The 11,376-nt window shown below is 55.1% G+C and overlaps 1 protein-coding gene across 2 annotated transcripts in view; it reads right to left on the bottom strand.

The window, feature by feature from the left end:
* Positions 1 to 11,139, bottom strand: part of LOC133350767 (cerebellin-1-like) — a 29,334-nt gene extending 18,195 nt beyond the window's left edge. Inside the window, exons 1-2 of one of the 2 annotated variants that reach the window (XM_061565489.1) lie at positions 11,122 to 11,139; positions 9,505 to 9,681 (exon numbers count right to left, since the gene is read on the bottom strand). The gene's annotated coding sequence lies outside the window, so the exon portion shown is untranslated. Of the gene's footprint in view, positions 1 to 9,504; positions 9,970 to 11,121 lie in introns of those variants that run through there. The other variant, XM_061565488.1, reaches the window with a different exon arrangement.
* Positions 11,140 to 11,376: the final 237 nt, after the last annotated feature.

Below are 11,376 nucleotides of genomic sequence, written 5' to 3' on the forward strand. Positions count from 1 at the left end.
TAATTGGACGGCCTGGGATTTGCTTGGCAACGAGAGCCACGCGGCCCCGGAGAGGAATCGATCGGTATAGTCGTGCCTTCTATGAAGATGCTCGCTCGAGTCGTTCTTAGACTCCCTCATTCGTCCGTTCGTTCGTTCGTTTTTTTGGATGTGGCTCGGCCGTTCGCGCAGTGTTGTCGCATCGCTGCCCCGTTCTTCCTTCGCGTCATCGTCGTGATCATTAACAACGTCTGGAAATGTACCTTGCTTTTATATATGTTCGTGTAATTTATGTCGCACCGGACGTAGCCGACAGTGCGAATCGGGCAAAGGACATCAAACTAAAACACAAAGAGCAGTTCTAAATAAATGTGTTTTAATTCCAGATTTTAAAGTGCATCGCGCCCAGTAGTTTCCTGATATCGGAGGGAAGAGCGTTCCAGACGGCCGCAGAAGCGAACCTGAAAGCGCCGCGCGATGATGCGGTGGCCACCGCCTTGGTTCGATGGCCGAGCCAAGATCAAGCTGCTGCTGCTACGAGGATAACCGGGAGTTCGCGTGATGGTTTTACGATCAGCAAGCTAATCAACGACGAATCGTGTTTGTTATTATTGTCCACGTTGGAGGAGGAAACAGGGGCGCCCGGAGAAAACCGCACGCCTTGCGCGACGGTGCGACGCTCTATCCCCGTTCAGCTGGAAACAGATGACGATCACGCCCACTTGCTGTACTGCCTACTCATGGCGAGCCAGGGATGTGCCACCACCTCGAAGTCCACTCACGGGTGAAGGGAGAGTCACGCAGCATCTGCGTGCGTGGTGAACCACCAACCCCTCGCTCGCTGCTGCCTCCACGGCAGCGCTGGATCGCAGGCAGCCGCGTGCAGCAGCAGCAGCACCGTGGCCAACACTGCCCAGCCACGATCGATCCACTGTTGGATGAAGGACGCCACGAACCGTCGCCATCCCTCGCGGTCGCCCGATACTGCCGTTCATCAACCGCTCGCTCCATCATCTCCGCGGAGGACGTCCCCGCCAGCAAGGCCCTTCGGTGTGCCCGCACGTGCCACGTTTAAATTTCGATTTAAAGCTTTCGTGACTGCAGGGATTCATCTTCTTGGTTTTTTCGGTAAAGTCACGTAGAAGGGAAGTAATAAAATAATAAAAATAAAACATAATAAAATAATTCTCACGACGTTTCGGTGAACAAGAATTCTTCACCCGAGGACGGCTGCTTGCGTTGTGGCCGAAACGTCCGTGAGAATTATTTTATTATGTTTTATTTTTATTATTTCATTACTTCCCTTCCGCGTGACTTTACCGAAAGAACCAAGAAGACGTGCCACGTTTATTCTCGACCTTATTCGACCCTGCGGTACTTTTCCTCGTTTTTGTCGTCATGTTCAGTGACCTCGGGGTCACTGCTGCAAATGAGACTCGACTGCTGACCTCTTGAGCGTCTCACCCCGGTTAAACGCGGACGCTGGTGCCGTGTCAAGCGACGCCTCCGGCCCGCTCACTTTCTTTTGTGTCCCTAAAGGTCCACACGACGATGTCTCAAACCCGCCTCGTATGTTCTCTCACCCACGTGGTTCCTCACCCACCCACCCGGCACCTCAACCACGCCGCTCCTCCTCTCCCTGCCTCTCAGTGTAATTTCCAGCGCGCCCCTCTCAGTCCCTCTTTGCGCACTGCTCATCCATCCTCCGTTGTTCCACTCGACGAAACCCGACGGCAACTGCCCACGCTGTTAATGGGCAACATTTTTGCCCGACTTCAATCGGCCCGCCTGGACACCCCCCCCCCCCCCCGCCGATCTGCCAAGACTCTGCTCCGAGCGCGGTCGTTCACCACGCACCGCCGTTGGCCATGGTCAATCCACTGCTGGATGGCGGCCTGGCCCCCCGCCCCGAGGCCGGGGTTCCGCGGTGGCGCGTTCGCCGCTTGTCTACAGAAGTTATCCGGGTTCGAATCCAGCGGACGCCCCGATCAATTACTGCGGCGGTGTTGTTGCATTAGCCGTAAGTTATACCGCCTGTTTTTATTTTTGTTCGGCATTGTGTGCCGGGGGCTGCATTCACATTTGCCAAAATTCGAAAAAAATATGTATCGCACAATTGAGATGATATACAAAGACAAAGATCCCCCGTATAGCTGTTAGCGAGCACCTACGAAGGCCAGAACGACACACGAGGGGGTGGGTGGCCAGCACTACGCCCAGCCGCAATTATCTCCCTAGTGGCGATGTTTTGATGCACCGCACCAGGCACTGATTTGAGGCTGAGTTGACCTAGAGGAGGCCCAGGACCGGTTCAGATAATCGTCGCCGGGACGCCAGGTTCGTAGCGTAGCGCGCTAACCGCTACACCACAGTTCTCTCACACACACAGCAGCAATAATCGCCCCCTACTGGCAAAGGAACGCCCGCTTGGAGGCCACGTGCCAGACGACACGTGCCGCATCGCGACTGCTGCCACTCGTCTGCGCTATTAAGATGTTGAAGGGCAGTGAGACGGCCCGGCGAACAGGAGGGCGCTTTGTGATGATCCGAGTCATCATTGATCCCTCGCAATCTCTCGAGCGATGTAATAATATAATCCACATCTGGTATCCGCACGCGAGCTGGGCACTCACACGGACTGCGCGAATATTATATTGCAGTGTTGTTATTTTGCACGTACAAAGACAATGACAAGGATAAAACCCCGACCCAATGTAGCCTCCATAGACTGTTGGGGCAAGTGCTGTTAGCGAGCACCTATTAAGATCGTCACCAGCGCAAGAGGAAGTGTGGTGTGGTCAGTAACGCTGCGCCCGGCCGCTTCTGTCTCTCCCTCCCCCCTCCCCTTTGTTGACGATCACCACAGCACACGGAACTTATTTCAGGCTGATCCGACCTTCGGGAAGCGCGGGGACCCGTTCAGGCTTTCGTCACTGATGTTAGCCTTGAGCGGGAATCGGCCGTCGTTGGATTCGTAACGTCGTGCGCTAACCACCGCACCACCACTCACCACACACAAAGACAAAGACCCCCCGTATAACCTTAAAATACATTTCGGGCAAGTGCTGGTAACGAGTAGCCCAATGAAGGCTGGCAGGACATACGAGGCGGTGGGAGGCCAGCACCACGCCCGGCCGCCTTTGTCTCCCCAGTGGCGATGTTTACACACCGCACCAGGTACTCTTTTGAGGCTAAAGCAACCTACTGAAGGCCCAGAACCGCTCTTATTTTGGGCGTGAGCGGGAATCGAACTCGGCTCGCCCCGTTCGTACCGCAGTGCGCTAACCGCTGCGCCACCGCTCCCCAGACGCACACACACACAGACGTGCGTACCAACAAGTGTACCCGTGCGTGCTCTTGAGACCTTGAGCACCGAGCAGACAACCCTACCCGCTGTCCTCCTTGTTCGGAACTCCAAACTTGACATTTTTTTACGAGGACTTCTTTTTATCTTTTTCTACTGCGGCGAGCCGGAGGTTCAATTCGTGGATGCAACTCGAGTGCGCGATTCACAGTGACGGCGATGGAACGACGGCGTTGGAAAGGCACCTCCACCGCGGAGACGGAGCGACGAAACCGACTCGTGCGCTCCGTGCCAGGTGGATCGTTACATTGCAGGAGCCGGGTGTTGAGAGATGTCAGCGGCGGCGGCGACTCGTGGGGTAGTCGTTCATACAGCAGTGGTGCAGCCTCAACCAGACTGTTTGGGCAAGTGCTGTTCACGAGTGGCAGCTATGAAGGCCGGCACGGCGCACTGGGGGTGTGGGTGGCCAGCAACACGCCCGTCCGGCCGCCTTTGTCTCCCCAGTGGCCATGTTTACGAACCGCACCAAGTACTCATTTGAGGCTGAGTCGACCGAGATGTGGCCCACGAACAATTCAGGTAATCGTCACACTGGTGGTTACCATGAGCGGGAATCAAACTTGGGTCGCCGGGTTCGTAGCAGCAGCGTGATAACCGTTGCACTACCGCTCCCCATGTAACTCACCACCACTACCACCATCAGCAGCAGCAGCAGCATGTGCCGTGGTCTATCAACTGCTGGGTGAAGGCCTATCCCCGCCATCACCTTCTCTCACGGTCCTGCGATGCCACTATCCGTCCATCCGTTCATTTCGCTGCCGCGCATGAACTTGATCGGATCGCTCCGGTTTACGTTTGTCCGCAATCGACATCCTCGTCTGGCCGGGTGCTGTTCGTGGCGGTGACGGTGGTGGCGGTGGCTATGCACGTGGCCTGTTCGGGTCTATTAGTCTCATCCCCCCTCCAGGCCTCCAACTGGAACAAAGCGCAAAGAATCCCTGCGGAGAACCGCGCGCGTCAATAGTGGAACTCGACACGAGGTGGTGCTGGTGACATACGTGCCCCTCCCCCCCCTTTGTCGTGTCCCCTGCCCCCCCCCCCTTGTACCCTATCCCCCCCCGTGTCGAGTCCCCTCCCCCCCTTGAGCCCTATCCCCCCCGTGCCGTGTCCCCTGTTCCGACCCCGTGTCGCATGTTCTTGCTCAAACGAGCATTGATGTGTTGGTGCTCATGGCATGTTTACAGCCTTGATTGGACCAGTCGTGGAAATTCCACATTCCTACAGCTGGGTCGCATCGGACAACCAATGTTGACTTCTTCACAACGTGGTACTATTTGTACACACCCCGTCGAGATGATCGGCTGAGTCAACCCCCGCCCCCTCCCGCCCCACTCCTTCACCAACCAAGATTTGAACTTTACCAACTACCCTACACTAACCACTCTACACTCCCCACTCTACACCACCACCCTACACCAACCACTCTACACCAACCACTCTACACCACCACCCTATACTAACCACCCTACACTAACCACCCTACACCAATCACTCTACACCAACCACTCTACACCAACCACCCTACACTAACCACTCTACACCACCACCCTACACTCCCCACTCTACACCACCACCCTGCACCAACCACTCAACACCAACCACTCTACACCAACCACTCTACACCACCACCCTACACCAACCACTCAACACCAACCACTCTACACCACCACCCTACACTAACCACTCTACACCAACCACTCTACACCAACCACCCTACACTAACCACTCTACACCACCACCCTACACTAACCACTCTACACCAATCACTCTACACCAACCACTCTACACCAACCACTCTACACCGACCACTCTACACCAACCACTCTACACCAACCACTCTACACCTACCACTCCACACCGCTCGCTTATTTCACGTTCGCATTGACACCGGTCGCTCTATTTACCCATTTGTTGGGCTGTGTGTAACACAAAATAAATAAAACACGCGCGTATGTGTGTGTGGATAGGCACGAGGGTGGATCCCTGTCATTTTGTGATGCGGGAGGCACGGATTCGGGGCAGCGCATTCACTTCTCGTTAAATGATTGAGTGGCCGCGCCGAATCCGCGCGAAAATGAACGGCGAATCGATTAGTGGCGAGCGGGTGGTGGCGGTCAGCTGTGTGAAACCACGTGTCAGCTGTGTGACGTCACGTGTCAGCTGTGTGAGACGACTTGTCAGCTGTGTGAGTCCACGTGTCAGCTGTGTGAGACCGCGTGTCAGCTGTGTGACATTACGTGTCAGCTGTGTGACGTCACGTGTCAGCTGTGCGAGACCACGTGTCAGCTGTGTGACGTCACGTGTCAGCTGTGTGAGACCGCGTGTCGGCTGTGTGACGTCACGTGTCGGCTGTGCGAGACCGCGTGTCAGCTGTGTGACGTCACGTGTCAGCTGTGCGAGACCACGTGTCAGCTGTGTGACGTCACGTGTCAGCTGTGTGAGACCGCGTGTTGGCTGTGTGACGTCACGTGTCAGCTGTGTGAGACCACGTGTCAGCTGTGTGACGTCACGTGTCAGCTGTGTGAGACCACGTGTCAGCTGTGTGACGTCACGTGTCAGCTGTGTGAGACCGCGTGTCGGCTGTGTGACGTCACGTGTCAGCTGTGTGAGACCACGTGTCAGCTGTGTGACGTCACGTGTCAGCTGTGTGAGACCACGTGTCAGCTGTGTGACGTCACGTGTCAGCTGTGTGAGACCACGTGTCGGCTGTGTTGCGTGATTCCAGACCACGCCTTTACATTTCGTTGCGATCGATATCTGAACCAATGCTTGGTTACCCCTAGGTTGACTCAACCTCAAAGCAGTACCTGGTGCGGTGTGTAGTTGTGTCCATATCACCACTAGGAAGACAAAGGCGGCCTGGCGAGGTGATAGTCACGTGTTTCTCTTCATCGGCGTTCGCTAACAGCACTTACCCAGAACAGTATGTTCATTCTATGAGGCGGGCGGTTGTCTTTGTCCGTGTGCAACTGTGCGTGTGTGGGTGCGGTGGTGTCGCTACGAATCCGACGACCCGAGTTTGATTCCCGCTCACGGCCAAAGACCGGTGACGATTATCGGAACCGGTCCTGGGCGAATCGCCTTCAAATTATTACCTGGTACGATGTGGAAAAGATCCCCACGGGAGAGACAAAGGCGGCCGGGCGTGGTGCTGGCTAATCACCACCACGTGTGCCGTCCCGGCCATCATAGGCGCTCACTCACAGCACTTGCCCGAACAGTTTGTGAAGGCTATAAATAGGGGGATTCTTTGTCTCCGTGTGCGTCCGTGTGGTTGTGTGTTATCCATCAAATCGGCGCGTTACCGTGTGTTTCTGAGACAGACGGAGACACATCCCGGCCTCCTGTGTTTCTCCAATTATCATGTTCACACACCACACCAAGTACTCATTTGAGGCCGAGTCGAGCTAGGTGAGACCCAAGATCAGTTCAGATATTCGTCATCGACTTCGGGCTGTGAGCGGGAATCGAATTCGTTCGCTTGTGTCCGTTCCTCGCAATATGAGACGTAGGCAAAGATCCCCCGCATAGGCTTAACAGACTATTGGGTCAAGTGCTGTGAGCGAATGGCTATGAAGGCCGGCACGGCACACGAGGGGTTGAATGGCCAGCACCATGCCCGATCGCCTTTGTCTCCCCAGTGGCGATGTTTGCACAGCGCACCAGCTACTCATTTGAGGCTGAGTCAACCTACGAGAACACACACACACAAAGCGTAACTGCCAGATCACGAGATGTGCTGTTGCTCACAGATGCGTGCAATGCAGAGGCACCGCTACTGCCCGACTCGTGTTGGCTGTCACTCGGAAACCGCACGCATGTAGAACTTCATTCGCACCGTACGCGTCCAGCCGTCGTGATCGGAGGTGCAGGGGAAGGACAACGAACTAAACACAACGTCGTACTCGGATTGTTAATGTTGTGGCTTGGCTCTCCAACACACCGGTGTGCTGTACTAGTGACGAATTGGCCACGTTCTGTTTACGTGACAACCCTTACTAGTTGGCTGTGTCGCGTGGTGGCGGGTTTAACGACACATTTATATATTTACGCGATCTAACCCAAACAACCTCTATTACGAATGATATTGATCGCGAAAGCCTACGTGTTAAACTAAACACAAAAGGCCAGTTCCAACGAAATGAGTTTCCAATCTAGATGACGATTTAACGGTTGGACAGCTCCCAGTTTTTTCATAATACCGGAAGGAAAGAGCGTTCCAGACGGCCGCAGAAGCCCATCTGAAAGCGGTGGCCGTCTTTGTCCGATGGCTTCGCGTTGCTGCCACCGGCGCGGTGGCTTACGCTCCTTGAGCGAAATCAGCGAGGCACCGTAGTTCATTCGCGGCAAGCAACTTGATAACGAGTGCCACCTTCATAACGAGTGCGACCTTTACATATATAATAACAAAACACTGGAAGATGTTTGGACTCTAATCGGTTCGAGTCGTTTCTGACGACAACAACAACATCAATGTTTTGGGAGAATGGGGTAAAGACAACAACCCGCATGCATTTCTGGAACACGCTTTCCAACACGCGCGCATCCTCGGATGCCCGCATCTCATCAATGTGTAATTAATCAGCGCTCCTACCACCACTGCCGCTGCTATCCCCAGCCGCGCAACAGCTCAACAGCTCACACGGGCGAACCGATCCCACTGGGATTGGCAGGCGAACTGCGGATGAATTCGTACCCGTGGCACGGCCACGTTGGTTTGGGTCTTTGTAGTCTACGACCACCACCACTACCACCACTATCATCGTCGTCATAATTATAATAAGCACCACTATGACCACCACCACTATCACCATCATCACCACCACGATCTTCATCACAATTACCATCGTTACCACCACCACCGCTATCACCACCACCACCATCATCATGGTAAGCACTGCCGCCATCACTACCAGCATCATCACCACCACCACCACTATCACCATGATAACTACAATTATCGTGACTAATAACCACCACCATTATCACTACCACAACGACCATCACGATAATCGCGATCACAATCATCATCAGAAAGATGAACCACCACCACCACCATGGTAATGAGACTACTAGCATCACCAACAGCAGCATCGTCGTCAAGATGAAGACTGCGGACTAAAGCTCATCCGTGCGTGGTCGCAACGGCAGAAGTCGAGAACATGACAGCACACAGGATCACGTGCGTGGCAATGGACAATTACCAACGCGTGTGCCCTGGTCGAGTGCACGAGGGAGTGGGATTTGAGAGGAGCGGTTGAGTGGTGAGTAGTGGTGAGTGGTGAGTAGTGGTGAGTGGAGAGTAATGGTGAGTGGATAGTAGGGGAGAGTGGTGAGTAGTGGTGAGTGGTGAGTAGGAGTGAATGGTGGTAAGGATCAGTGGAGAGTAGTGGTGAGTGGAGCGTAGTGGTGAGTGGTGAGTAGTGGTGAGTGGAGAGTGGTAAGTAGTGGTGAGTGGAGAGTAGTGGTGAGTGGAGAGTAGTGGTGAGTGGATAGTAGGGGAGAGTGGTGAGAAGTGGTGAGTGGTGAGTAGTGGTTAGTGGTGAGTAGTGGTGAGTAGAGAGTAGTGTTGAGTGGAGCGTAGTGGTGAGTGGAGAGTAGTGGTGAGTAGTGAGTAGTGGTGAGTGGTGAGTGGTGAGTAGTGGTGAGTAGTGGTGAGTGGTGAGTAGTGGTAAGTGGAGAGTAGTGTTGAGTGGAGCGTAGTGGTGAGTGGAGGGTACTGGTGAGCGAGTGAATAGTGGTGAGCGAGTGAGTAGTGGTGAGCGAGTGAGTAGTGGTGAGTAGTGAGTAGTGGTGAGCGAGTGAGTAGTGGTGAGCGAGTGAGTAGTGGTGAGTAGTGAGTAGTGGTGAGCGAGTGAGTAGTGGTGAGCGAGTGAGTAGTGGTGAGCGAGTGAGTAGTGGTGAGTGGAGAGTAGTGGTGAGTGGAGAGTAGTGGTGAGTGAGTGAGTAGTGGTGAGCGAGTGAGTAGTGGTGAGCACATAGCCGTGACGACCGATGAACCTGATTGGTAAGATGCCGACTTTGGGTGAGCAGAGCAGCAGCGGTGAGTGGAGCGCGTTAGGTGGCTGGGCGGGTGATGACAGGGGGCAGCGAATCTGAGATGACATCGGTGAGATGAGTGTGGTGTGGGTGGTGAGTAGCGGACGGCAATCGCTGCTCACCGACAGGGGTGAGGAGGGTGAGGCGGGCCGATTCTGCTCGGACGGTGGCATCGTCAGGGAAGCCGGGCGGGTGTCGGTGACTTTCTGTACGACTCCGCGTCAGGCAGCTATCGCAGCGTCGTCGGCGGCAGCGGCATCGGCAACAGCAGGCGAGGAGGGCAGAGCCGAGAGAAGCGTCTGCACCTCTCCCGTGTCCGAGAGAGCGAGGGAGGGGGGGGGTGAGGAGGGGACAGGGATGGCGGAGGAGGAGGAAGGAGGAGGATGCAACGCGATTCGACCGTCATTCTGTGGAACGCCCTCTTGGGCTAACCCCAAAGATAAAGATCCCCCTCGTGGCTTTGACAGACTGCTGGGGCAAGTGCTGTTCGCGAGCACCTATCAAGGCCGGCACGGCACACGAGGGGGTGGGTGGCCAACACCACGCTCGGCCGCCTTTATCTCCCCAGTGACGATGTTTGCACACCGCGCCAGGTACGCATTTGATGCTGAGTCGACCTAGCGGAGGCTCATAAACGGTTCGAATAATCGTCCCTGGTGTTGGCCGTGAGCGGGAATCGAAACCCGGGTCGTTAGGTTTGTTCCACAGCGCGCTGTTCCCCATAACCCCATACATACCTCACCATCCACCCACCTCACCATCCACCCACCTCACCATCCACCCACCTCACCATCCTCCCAACTAATCACTCACCTATCAAGCCGCATAGCAAATGAACCACTCGCTCAACTAACCGCCCGCCGAGCTAAATTCCCACCCCACTAACTACACACCAAACTAACCACCCACCCAACTAACCACCCACCCAACTAACCACCCACCCAACTAAAAACCCACCCCACTAAACGCCCACCCAACTAACCAACCATTAACCACCTAACTAAACACCCACCCAACTAACCGCCCACCCAACTAACCACCCAACTCACTAGCCATATAGCCGACGAATCACCCATTCAACGAACCACCCATCGAGTAACTCAACCATCCGTCCAACTACAGGACCAACCCCCAACCCAATTAAACACCCCCCACCCCCATCCAACCACGAACACACCAACCCAACCTCCTAAACATCGACCAATCCGCACGACCATCCGCCTGTCAAACTCCCTCTGAATCAAACCGCACGCCGAAGCGACGAACAAACCCACCACACGCAGAGCCACTCACGCGCCCGAGCCACGCGAATCCATCCAAGTCACTCACCCAGCATTCACCTACCCATGCGTCCTCACCCCCCCCCCCCCCCATTGTCTGACCAGCCCCGCCACGTGCCCACCCCCCATCCCCCGCCCCCAACCCCTGTCTCCATTGTCTGCCCTGCCCCGCCCCTCACTTAATTAGTCCCCAAAGGGCCGTGTCCGTAGAGACGGAGCTATTAAATCAGCTCGCGTGCTGGCCGGATTGTTGATATCTCAGGATCGCGAGGAGTGGAAAACCGTCATCCAGCTGTGGATTGACCATGGCTGCTGCTACTGCTACTGCTGATGATGATGCAAATCTAATTTCCACACACGCACACAAAGACGAAGATCGCCTCCCACATCCTTCATCGGCTACCGGGGTCAGTGCTGTTAGCGAGCACCTATTAGACCAAAATCAGAATATGTGTTTACACTGGAGGAATCCGATGAGCTATAAAGCTATTTTTTCCGCAGACGTCCAGAAAAGACCGGCACTGCCTAACAAGGGTGATGGTGGCGGTGTAGCGTAGCCACCACCACTCCCTGCAGCATTTGTCTGTACACATTGAATTCGTCCAGCTGTGGATAGACAATGGCTGATGGTGATGTCCCTCCGTTGGGTGTAGTAGCGCGTACCACAAGAGGGGAGGGGTCGGGATGGGGCTGGTTCCAAGAGGCGGGAGGATG

The sequence above is a fragment of the Lethenteron reissneri genome, chromosome 35 (genome assembly GCF_015708825.2).
Source record: "Lethenteron reissneri isolate LAM-NWPU_2019-01 chromosome 35, ASM1570882v1, whole genome shotgun sequence".
In the NCBI taxonomy this organism is placed as follows: Eukaryota; Metazoa; Chordata; class Hyperoartia; order Petromyzontiformes; family Petromyzontidae; genus Lethenteron; species Lethenteron reissneri.